This window comes from Pteronotus mesoamericanus, unplaced genomic scaffold (genome assembly GCF_021234165.1).
Source record: "Pteronotus mesoamericanus isolate MK-2021 breed Mesoamerican mustached bat unplaced genomic scaffold, CSHL_Meso_final contig_78, whole genome shotgun sequence".
Lineage (NCBI taxonomy): Eukaryota > Metazoa > Chordata > Mammalia > Chiroptera > Mormoopidae > Pteronotus > Pteronotus mesoamericanus.
This window is the reverse complement of record NW_026555258.1, coordinates 27,226,764-27,239,111: the sequence shown is the minus strand read 5'-3', so window position 1 is coordinate 27,239,111 and position 12,348 is coordinate 27,226,764.

The following is a 12,348-nucleotide window of genomic DNA, read 5'->3' as shown; positions in this document are numbered from 1 at the left end:
TTGACCAACATCCTAGAGGCAGTGCTTTCTCTTGAGTACAGAAGGCCTGAAATCTGAAAGGAAATAAGGAAGAAGTCCAGGAGGCAAGCGCTAATGCAATTGCAAACTGGAATTACATCAGCAGCTTTAAACAGATGGCAGAATGGGAATAAATGTGTTAGCTCCTTTCTCTTACTTGGGCTTTCATTGTTTATATCATTAAAAATAAGGAGAGTTTAAAATAACATATATCGTCATGTCACAGAGACATGCAAAACTAGTTTGAAGAAAAGACTGAATTTGGTCATAGTCCTGGCTTGTTTTGAAAACAACTGGGTGAATTCAATTAAGTCCCCAGCTCGCTATTTACAAAAGAGAATAAAACCTTGTAAAAGTGCACTGGTTATGACTGAGAAAACTCTGAATCATCCAGAGATTGGTCGCAGGGCATTTCTCCTGTGGGTGAGAGGTGTCAGTGGGTTATGGAATCTTATACTCCTGAAGTTCAATAGACCGAACTGATTGTCTACGCCAGGGATAGCAAAGAAATGCATGTGTCCCCACTCTCTGTTCCCAGACCTCAGCAGACATCATTAAGCTATTGTGGCATCGGTCCTGCTACGGGACATCCAGTCTCACAGTTCTTCTCCAGACAGCCCATGTAGCTTTCCCATGGCAGAGTGGGTACTGGGAAGCCTATTTCCCATCTGCAATCCCCCCTATTCATTTATTTTTCCCATGAAGAGACTGAGATGCAAGGACAGTGAGGTTCCCAATTATATTGATTATAATGCTCTGCTCGACAAATGTTTATTGATTGCTCGATAAATATTTCTTTCTTTACTGTGTGTGACCTATGTGCCTGGCACTGTGGTAAGCTCCTTGAGCAAATCATCTCATTTGACCTCACAACTATCCTATAAATGCAATCTTTGTTTCTATCTTTAAAATGAGGACCCAGAGTTAAAGAGATCAAATACTCCTCTTTTTGTCAGGATGGCAGAGGAAGCATGCGTAAACTCCTCTTCTTTGAATGCATAGGAAGGTTAACAAACTTTTAAAATGCTTAAAACACACTGAGAATAAAGGAAATGTCTTTGTGGAGCAGGAGAAGGAGGAAACCTCTTTAGCTATTTAGCGGTATATAGGAGCTGAAAGGGAGCCCTGGGAAGTAGGGGCCAGACATGGGCTCCACCCCAAGTGTTTGGGGGCTCCAAAGGACTCTTATATTCTAACCTACATATACTCACATTCTCTGTCAAAAGGTTAGGATAGAGACACAGAGAGGAGTAAGTCTGTCTTGCATGCAGATCTACTGGCCTCCCTTTTGTGAGGTATGACAAACAACCTGCCTCTGAAGGTCTAGGCTCACATCCACATTCTTGCCTCCAGGATGAAAAAGTTTCTTCAAAACTTCAAACCTCGAAACTGACTACTAATGCATTTTCTGCGTGTTCACAGGTTCTTAAAGAAGTTATGGTATGCAGCCCGCTCCCCCCTCCACCGCCCCGCCCCCTACCCAGTGATCCTCAGTGGCTAGTGTTCATGCCCTAGCATAGCCCCTTGCACACTGCAGAGGGGTGATTTGTTTAAACAATGGAGTAGTGTAATAATTGCAGTGTGTGTCTCCTGAGGTTAGGTACTATGAGCTTTTTAAAAAATGATTTCTTTTAAAGATTTTTTCTTTCTTTCTTTTTTTTTTTTTTTTAGAGAGAGAGAGAGGGGAAGAGAAGGAGAACAAGAGAGAGAGAAACATCAATGTGCTGATCAGTTCCTTCTCACATACCCCTAACTGGGGACCTGGCACACAACTTAGGCATGTGCCTTGACTGGGAAGTGAACCGGCGACCTCATGGTTCTCAGTCCAATGCTCAGTCCACTAAGCCACACCAGCCAGGGCAGGTACCATGACTTTGCCTTGTTCTCTCTTGTATCACCGGGAAGCTGGAGCCATGCTGTGAGACAGGCAGGATTATGGAGAGGTCCACATGGCAAGGAACTGAGGTCTCTTGCCAACAACCAGAGCTAACTTGCCATCAAGATGAGTAAGCGCCCTTGAGAGCAGACCTTCCAGCCGGAGTCATGCCTTAGGATGACAGCAGCTCTAGTCAATATCTTGACAGCAACCCCACAAGGGACACTAAACCAAAACCACCCAGTGAAGCTTCTTCTGGGTTTCTGACCCACAGCCACTGTGAGATTATAAAGGTTTATTGTTCTAAGCCACAAAGTTTTGGGGGTAATTTGATACACTGCACTAGAGAACTAAAGACAATGACTATAAATGATTTTTTTCTTTACCTGTCTTAGGGATAATTTTGATATGCTCTGAAAATACCACTTGCAGGTCACTACATTTCTACTTCATTTTGCATAAGTCACTTGACCTTCCCCCTTGGTTTCTCCTGGAAGTGAGGAGTAGCAGAATTAATCCAGCACGGGAAGTCATTAGTAACGGAAGGTCTGAAATTTCAAGTCCCAGGAATGAAATGCAAAGAGCTTAAACCAGCACTGGTTCCCCATCCCTGGCATGTGGAAATCAGGGTTCAGGGTGGTGTGCTCCAAGATGACACTCCAGAGTCCTCAGTGCCTCATATTAGCACACAGACTGGTCAGCTTCTTGCTAATACTTCACCCTAAGCCTGCTGAATCCCCTCAATGACTTTTCCACACACTAATTGAAGGCTTTACTTTCGTAGACAAAATAATAGATAAATGTTTTTTCACCTGCTTCAGGTATTACCAAAAAAATTATGGATCGCAGTTCATCAGTATTTCACATAATTAGTTATACTGAACAAAATAACATGTCTCATATTTCTTGTTAGTTTTTCATCTCTCCTTTCCTTCCAAATCAGAGATGGATATTGCTAGGTATTTTTTTCTTAAGGGATAATATTTTATAAATTAATTGCATTTATAGTCATTTGGGAAGTTTTGGGGAATTACTCTGTTTTAAGGGTTCAAAGCTCTTCAAATCCCCTCATCTCTGGGTCATTTATTAAAAAATCACATTGGGACTCCCAAATATTTGCTAGTTATTTAAATCATAATATGTTTTCATATTTGTAGGTATTTTATTTTTAAATCCTCACCTGAAGATATAGTTACTGATTTGAGACACAGGGAGAAACATCAATGTGAGAGAAAGATCAATAAGTTGCTTCCCATATGTGCCCTCACCGAGAATCGAACCTGCAACATTTTCAAAGGTGTATGAGACAATGCTCCAACCAAGCAAACTGGCCAGGCTGTAGGCATGTTTTTATTCACATATTTTAATATTGAATTGAATAGACTGATTAGTTGGACATTTTATTTAATAGAATTACCTTGGGCATGAAAACATTATACGTAACTTAGAACATTCTAGATTACTTAGGAACTTGTTCTATGGCTAAGAAATTGGTAGTGTCACAGTTAAAAAATATTTTTGTATTCTTACATCTAAAATAGCAAATCCTAATTAGCTTTACCTTTTGCCTTATTTTGTAAAATTAAATTTTTTTCAGCTATTTCTAACATATGAGGTCTGTCCAGAAAAAGTCCAGCCATTGTTAATGCAACAAGAACGATTTGTGCAACAATAGAGTAACCTGGCAGCCAAGGAGAGTGAACGGAAATGCACATTTGTGAACAATGATGGTTTCACTATACTAATCAGCGGGGACAGGAGATACCATTGAGGGAACATATGTACAGTGTGGCTCTTACATTCAAAATGAGTGAGCCAGTAGAACAATGAATCTGCATCAGATTTTGCATTAAGTTTGAACATTCCTCCGTGGAAACTATTCAGATGATTCAGCCATGGGCATCTGGTGATCGGCAGCTTCATCATGACAACGTGCGCACTCATGCATCACGTCTCATGCAGAGTTTTTTGGCAAAACATCAAATCACCCAGGTGACTCAGCCCCCCTACAGCCCATATTTGGCACTCTGTGACTTCTGGCTTTTCCCTAAACTAAAATCACCTTTGAAAGGGAAGAGATTTCATACCACCAGTGAGATTCAGGAAAATACAACAGAGCAGCTCATGGTGATTGAGAGAGCTGTGTGAGGTCCCAAGGTGCCTGCTCTGAAGGGGACTGAGGCGTCATTGTCCAATGTATAGTGTTTCTTGTAGCTTGTATCATCTTCAATAAATGTCTTTATCTTTCACATTGCATAGCTGGATACATTCTGGACAGACCTGGGACATATTGATATTGGAAACTGCCCCCCAAAACACTATCATCCAGGCCCAAGTGAGCTAGAGAAGGCCAACACAGCTTCTTGAACTCAAGGACATTAGGTCCTGGTCCAATTCCATCACTGGGTGATTGTGAGAGCCTATCCTATTACTATCACTCTTTGGAACTCAGTGTCCTCATCTATAAAGTACAGTGTCTGGTGAATGATCTCTAGAGTCCTTGCAGGTCTAACATTCTAAGTTTACCACAAAGTATGGAAGACTTGCTACCTTGTGGTAATGTCAAAAGTATTATTTCCTGAAATAACACGATGGACTTAAATCACCTCTGACCAATTAAGGACCGCAAAGTACAGTTTCACCTCCTTTGACTTCAAACAGGTGCAGAGCCATTCCCAACTTAATACTCAGCACTAAGTAAGGCCTCTAACCATGAGAGATTTGAGGCCTACCTGGGTAGATGCATACGGAAATCATGTGATAGCATGTGGGAATTTGGGGATGAAGGTCAAAGAGGGCTTATCCTTATCAGTAATGTTTTTAACATCTTACAAGTAGATAAAAATAAATTGAAAAGAATTTATATATGTTAAAAATGAGTACAAGGCATTAAAGCCACGCAAATATAGAAAAGAAAAAAATCATAATCTAACCAGCTAGAAAAAGTTATTAAAATTTTTTTGGTCTATTTCTTTCTTTACACACACACACACACATCCTTTTCTTCCCTTCTTACAGAAAATAAGAATTGTTACATGCTGCATTATTCCTTCAAAGTTTGCAAAGATTCTCTCCTTGGATGTTGCTGAAGCTCATGCACTAACCCCTGACTTTGTAGCTACATCGTACTCTGCCCTGTTCCTCCACGACAGCCAGGCTGGGATGGGGGTCTGGGGCGTGGGCCGGGGTGGGGGATATAACATCACATGGGCCATCACTTTGGGATAGTGGCAGAGTTCCCCCAACCCTGCGATAGAGTCTAGTGTTCCTGAAATGGAATTTAAAGTTTTAGGAAATGTAAACCACTCCTTTTAGCATACGAATTTGTCCCTTGACTTTCAGACACATTTTCAATCTATATGAAAGTAGAGAATCACTTATAATTGATTTCATCCCAAGAAATGGGACCAAACTATGCAAAAGGATAAGAACTGGGTCACATGGTTTAAAAGGGAAGCATCTGACACTTCTAACCCTCCAAGTGGATGTGACTACGTCTTCCAGTCTGCATGCCTAGATCATTACCCAATTGGTGGCACTGCAAAGTGTCTGTTGCCATGCTATTTTCAACCTCACACATATCTATGAAGCACTGGCACTGGCATGGGCACTGGATGGAGACAACATATGAAAGACCTGGTGGCTGCTCCATGGACTTTTGTGGTTCAGAAGGGAAGATACAAACGCACGAAGAGCCCTGATTCAAGGCAGAAGCGATGCTCTGGAACTAGCAGGGCCCTAACCGATCTGTCACATGTCGGTGTAATAACAGGGATGATTCCTTACACCCGTATTCATGGGGACAAGGGAGCAGTTTTCCGAACTGCCTTGTGTTAGTTCATTCGTGAACTCATAAACTTGAACCCTACTGTGGCTAGAATGCCATTCCCCTGTTCATGGATTTTTGCTGCCCTAGAAAGCATGGCTGCAATTTGTTAACATTAAATACGCACAGTCTGTTAGTACCTGGGAGGCAGTGTGAGCCTGAATCTTTCTGGGCTCCACTTCCTCATCTGTAAGATGAGGATCATTTGTTTACATCCTTCTCAGTGACCTCCTCCCACCCCACCCCCCTACACAAATCAAATGATTTAATAGATGTGAAAGCAGATTCTGCATTTTAAAAAGCTATAGAAACGTAAGGCCATTACATAGATTTTTTTTATCAGAGAAGCATGCTTATCAAATGTTTATATTTCATCCCCAGAGAGCTTTGCTTTTAATTGAAATGCAGTATTCATCTCCTCATTTTTTTGAGATTAATCTTTTTATCCAGTGTCTCGCGTCTGTTTACAAGAAAGCTGTCTAGGTGACAATGCTGATATTTGAAAACCAATTTGAAAACACTTTCCATCTAAGAAGTGTCAAATATCACAAATGTGTGCCTTTTTAAAAATTGACTTTACGCACAGTTTTAGAGCCCCAGTGAAAATAATGTCAGTGTTAGGTGTACGTCTGCTGTGAATATTTCTGGTATTCTTCATGGTCCTCAATGTGGTTCTTGATTTATTCCCTTTAAGCAACCTGGTAATCCCGGGGGGAATATCACAATCCATAAGTATCACTATTTACAACAAGACGGATTTTCCTATATTGCTAATTACAGTATTAATTTCCATTTACAACTTGGTAATTCCTAACATCAATCCTTTTCCTGTCACTGGGGTGGGGCCATTGTTTTCAGAGAAAGCCCCAGGAGCATCTTTTTTATTCTTATCTTCAGTTGTGCTACCCATAACAGAAAACGAGAAAGAAAAAGATAATTTTCTTGATGGTAGACGAAGCAGGCAGAAATTGTGCAAATTTCTCAATAGACTCTCCACACAGAAACCCACCACTCTGGGTTTCATCAACGTCTCAGAATCAGCCTCTTCATACTCCCTGCCCTGTCCTTCTATGACCAAACAAAATCTCATGCCAGGTAAGAAAGCATTACCATCATTACTGCAATATTTATATTTCCCTTCCACTCCTCCTTGCGTATTTCATTCCATCGCCAGGTGTAAGAAGAACTTCATGCAGTTAAAGCATTTCCCAACATCCCCTGTTTCTCTGCTTTGAACCCTCAGTCCCAGCTGCCAGCAGGAGCTCCTTGAGGGCTTTCAGAAATTCAATCAGTTCCTAGATAAGAGCATAACGAGATACTAACTTTCATGCTGTTTTCCTCTGTGATTTGGGTTTTCCACTTTTTCAGTAGAGTCTAACAATTTTGCTTCTAATAAGTCAAAAGAGTGACAAGAAGTATGGAGATGCTTCTAGGGCCAGAGTTTGGGAATTTAGCCTATTTTCCCTCTTCTTTAATCAATCCTAGGACAATGGCAATCAGAGGATAATCAAGATCTAGAAAGCAACAAAGAGGAGGAATCAAGATAAGGGATCTGAGATGGGCCAGGAAGGACCGGACCCCAGTGGCCCATGTAGAGTGAAGAAACAGCCTTGGCCAAAGGGCATGCTGCACAACCAGTTCTTGGTACGTATTAATTCTTAGGTCTATCATAGTGTCTCCTCCCTGTATTAAAATTCCAGAAGACAGAACAGGGACTTCAGAAGTTACCCAGTCTTTTTTCCTCTTCCTGACTGATCACCTGCAGCTTTCAAGGAATGGGAATTTAAGATGTAAATTGGCCTAGAAGGTGACCTGCCCAACCTAGAATGAGAGGACTGAGGGCCAACACGGGATGTTTCTGAGAACAGAATAAAACCAATGAAGGCTTTGGTGTGTCTGAATGTTTGAGAGGAGCTTTATAGCTCATTCAGAGATCTTGGCAGAAAAAATAATAATGGGTACACAGAAAACTAATCAAGTGAAAAACAGGAGGCATTTATTCACTCTAAGAAAAAATGCGCAAGAAAGGAAATGAAACCATAGTCCATTACATAGCTCAGCTGTACCAAGCTTGCAGGATCATGATGATGTAAACACTACATGTGAGGAAGAGAAGTCAGTCAAATCTCCTCACATAAGAATGTAATAGATGGTAGCTAGCATGGAAACATTAGGAAATGAAACTACACTCTTTATTTAGGAACTTAGAGGTAAATTCTAGAAGAAATTACTAAACTAATTTAAAGGGGTTGTTACTAGGGAGTAGTCCTTTGGAGTGGAGCAGTGGCCTGTGATTTTTCATGGTAAATCCTATAGTTCTACTGTGGAGTTTTTAAGGCTGTTTGTATATATTAAGGGGAGTTGCCAGGCCCATCCATAGACATCCAATGTGCCATTGAACTTAGATGTGGCCAAGTATTGTGCTTTGGTTAGTGAAATGCAACTCGAAATGAAGCTTCAGGAACAGGTGCACAATCCACTCCATTTCCTTCCCCATCTCAGCATTTGTGGATCGTGGAGCTGGATTTTCCCTCCACTGAGTGAGGACAGCATGGAGCAGAGCTGCATGTATGTGCTCACATTCACCATGCATATACAGAAACTTAGAAAGATATAAATTATACACCATTTATTTAATATAAATACATAACACATGTGAATGTTATATATTTACATATAAAATATGATATACTATATTCATTTCATATATAGTGATAGCTAGAATAATGGCCCCTGAAAATATCCACATCCTACCCTCCACAAACTGTGAATATGTTGTCCTACATGGCAAAAGGGACTTTGCAGATATAATTAAGGTTAAGGGCCTTGAGATGGGAAGATTATCTTGTATTATTCAAATGCATCTAATCTGACTACAAGAGTCCTTAAACTGCAGAGAACTAGAAAGGTGTCGGCAAGAAAGGACTTGGCCTGCTTTTGTTAGCTTTGAAGATGAAGAAAGAGGCCACAAGCTAAAGAACTCGAGTGATCTCTAGAAGCTGGAAAAGAGAAGGAAATGAATTTCCCCCTAGAGCCTCCAGAAGGAAAGGCAGCTCTGCCAACATTGACTTTAATGTTGCATTTCTGACCTACAGAACTCTAAAATAATCTGTGTTCTTAAAGTCACCAAATTTGTGGTAACTTTTTATGGTGGAAAACATGTAACCACATACATGCAAATTTTTGAGGAAAATAGAATTTTGATATTAAAATGTTCAATATAAATTTTTTTAAAAATTGTAAACATGGCTGTAAGTTGAAAGGGAATGTTTAGAATAGTTTTTAAAAGTAAAAAAATATGAAGCAAAAAGTAAGAAAACAATAAGCTCTTCCAAAAAAGTGGACAGATTAAAATATAGTGTCTAAGTCTAGACTGTTACTTGCAATATGACTCTGGGCAATTTACCAAAATCCTTTGACCTCAGTGTTTTCATCTGTAAACCATCTACCTTGAGAGTTGTAGCAAAATTAGAATAAAGATGCAGAATGTGTCTGTCCTATCACTATTTGTTTAGGACAAACTACCCATAGGTAGTAGGTGATCATTTAATATCCAAAACCAACAACAATAACGACCTACCAAGCTTAGGTTTGAGTACCAGTTCTACAACTTATTAATTGTGATAGTCACTATTTTATGATCTCAATTTCTTCATCTGTGTATTGAGATAATAAAGCCTTTTATATTTGCTGTGAAAGTCAAATGAAATAATGTTTTAATAAGTGTACATAAAGAAATTATCTTTTTAGAGACCACTGTAATGATGACATGGAGGGAGCAAGGGTGAAACCTGGGAGACCAGTTAAAAGGCTAAGATCATATCAACAAGAATGACGATATTAATTTTGTAAAAGATATAAACCTACAAAGCCAGCATGTTCATTATCTGGAGACAATGATAAAAATATTTGAAATCTTATTTCACTTAGTATAATATTCTCCAGGTCCATCCATGCTATTGCAAGAGGTAAGAGTTTCTTCATTTTTACTGCTGCATAGTATTCCATTGTATATATTGTGCTAAGTGAAATAAGCCAACCAGTGAAGGACAAATACCACATGATTTCATTTATATGTAGAGTCTAATGAACACGACAAACTAATGAACAAAATAGAAACAGAAGCATAGATACATGAAACAGACTGATAGCTGATGGAGTTGGGGGACAGGGCCGGATGAAAGATGGTAAAGGGATTAACCAAAGAACATTTATACATGACCTATGGACACAGACAATGAAGTGGGGGTTGGCGGAGGGAGGGGAGAGGGTGGAACTGGGTAGAGGTGGTAAAAGGGAAAAAATCAAGTGGGAACAACTGTAATAGTATAAGCAAAAATAAAAAACAATTGAAATCTATGTGGCAATTATCATATAGACCTATATGAAAGTCATGCCAATTAGAATATCACTTGATGAGTATGGAATCAGGGTGAGGGGGTTAGCACAAAGAAGCAAATATTTAATGTCCCAGTGCTGAAAGGGTCTGATTCATTCCCTCAACATTAGGGATGGATTTGCCAAAAGAACAGGGATATCTTATTAGTCACAATCCCCTGTGTGCGTCTTCATATGAGATAAACTCTTTCCACTGAGACTGTTGACCAAGGTTCTCCTGTTCCTGGAGAGCTATGGATAGACACCGGCAGGGTAAGTCCCTGTATTTCTCTTACTTTTACTGGCTTCCATTGCTGGCCCACTGCTGATTGGCTTATGTTGGGAAACATCCTGTCTGGTTTTAGGAACTATAACCCCACCGACAGGCAAGAGGGCCCCAAGGCTGGAAATAATCAAGGAGGCCTTGGGAAAACAGGCCACCGAGGAGACGGAACCTGTCCCCTTGGCAGGGGTGCAACCCCTGCCACTCTCACATCCCCCTGCTTGGCCCTGTGATGGTCAGTTGTTGATGACAGGTAAGTTTTCTCATGAGGAGAAACAACATAAGACAGACATCAACTGGAATGGGCTGCATACATGGACTTGGGGGACATGGAGAAAGAGTAGAAGGCCCGCACCCCTCGGCTTGGCTTGGACATGGCCGGAGTCCACATCCTATCTGAAAGAAGTCTCCTTGTCTCTTGGCCGCTCCCTCCCCCGACGTGGCTCAGGCTGGAAACAATACTGGAGACAGTCCTAAACTAGATCTGGTGGTTCCCAGGGGAAATCAGCTCTAAAAGTAAATTCTTTAAAGTATGCTTTGTTTCTCCCTCAAAAGCTATTGCCAGCTCATGCTGGGAAGGAAATTTACATTATTCACAGACCCTAACCTTATACCCTTTAGTGCTCTTATATTTACTATGCTCTCATGTTTACTGGTCTCTCTTGTTTACTAGTCTCCTCTCAGACCTATGTAAATCAGTGTGTTCCTGCCATTTGTTTTCTTCAAAACATCATCTGTGCTCTGTAAACATTAACATACTGATGTAATGAGATCACCTGTGCATTCCTGTTCCCTGGCCCCACTGGCGACCTTTTCAATAAAAGCCTTCGAACAAAGTGGCTCGGGGCCTTCCCCACTAGAGGGAAGAGCCACCATGCCCCCGCTCCTGGCAAACAGAGACGTGTTTGGGACGACTCGTGTTTATTCCTCCCATCCGTGACAACCCCGGGACGGGCTCTGCAGGATTCAGAGTCCACGCTCCTATCTCGGCTGACCCCGGACAGTGACCCTCAGATCCAGGAGCATCTGTGCTCCCCACACCCCATGACACACTCTGTCCCTGCGGCAGTTGTTGCCCGGACCAGGGATGAGCAGCGACCTGTGCTCACTCGCCCATGACAGGCACATTTTCGTTTTACCTAGGTTCATACATTTAATCACATAATGGTGAAGCCTGGCCCAAGAAGGCCATTAAATCACTGATTTTTAGACTTTTTAACCTGGCTCAATAAGTAGGGCAAAAGTCCCAAGAAATCACCTACCCATAGCTCTTTCCATTTCCCAGTAGATAAAGAACATCATGGTAAAATCGGAGAGAGAAAAAAATCATATTCAAATTATAACAATTCTGGGAGAGTCTTGTAAATCTGCACCTCGAGGACTTACGTTCTCTGGTTGGAAAGGTGGGGCCGAATCCCATTTCTGGGCAGACAAGAGACATGACGCCAACAGACATGAGGCCTCTCCTTGCAACCTCAGACCTATTCTGAGGGGGATGAGGGTTTTCTCCACAATTCCAACGGAGCAGAATCCATCCTCACAGAAGCCGGACGTGCTGGGTGTGTGCGCTGGGGGTCTGGAACAGAGTCAGGGCAAGGGTCACTGCTGGAGGACCCTGAGGTGTGGTTTGGACACGAGGGCCTCCCCCAAAGCCTCAAGCTCACCTCTCTGGCATTATGACACTTTTCACAAGGCCTCTTGGAAGGTCCCTTCTGCTCACACCAGCTCAAGTGGGTCCTGCTGTTCCAACTGAGGCCTTCTCCTGCGCGGAACACATTCACCACTGTGGTCTCTGTGACTGGCTGTGCCTCCCTAGACCTGCTTTCCTGACTGAGAAGAAGGGTCTCCGTGCTTGGAGGGAGAGCCAGCAGGCCAGAATGGGCAGGCCCACACCCTCCAGGGTCCTGAGTGGCAGGGCCAGGCCGCTCAGCTCAGCTGAGTTATGGAGCAGGATCGGGCTAGGGTGGG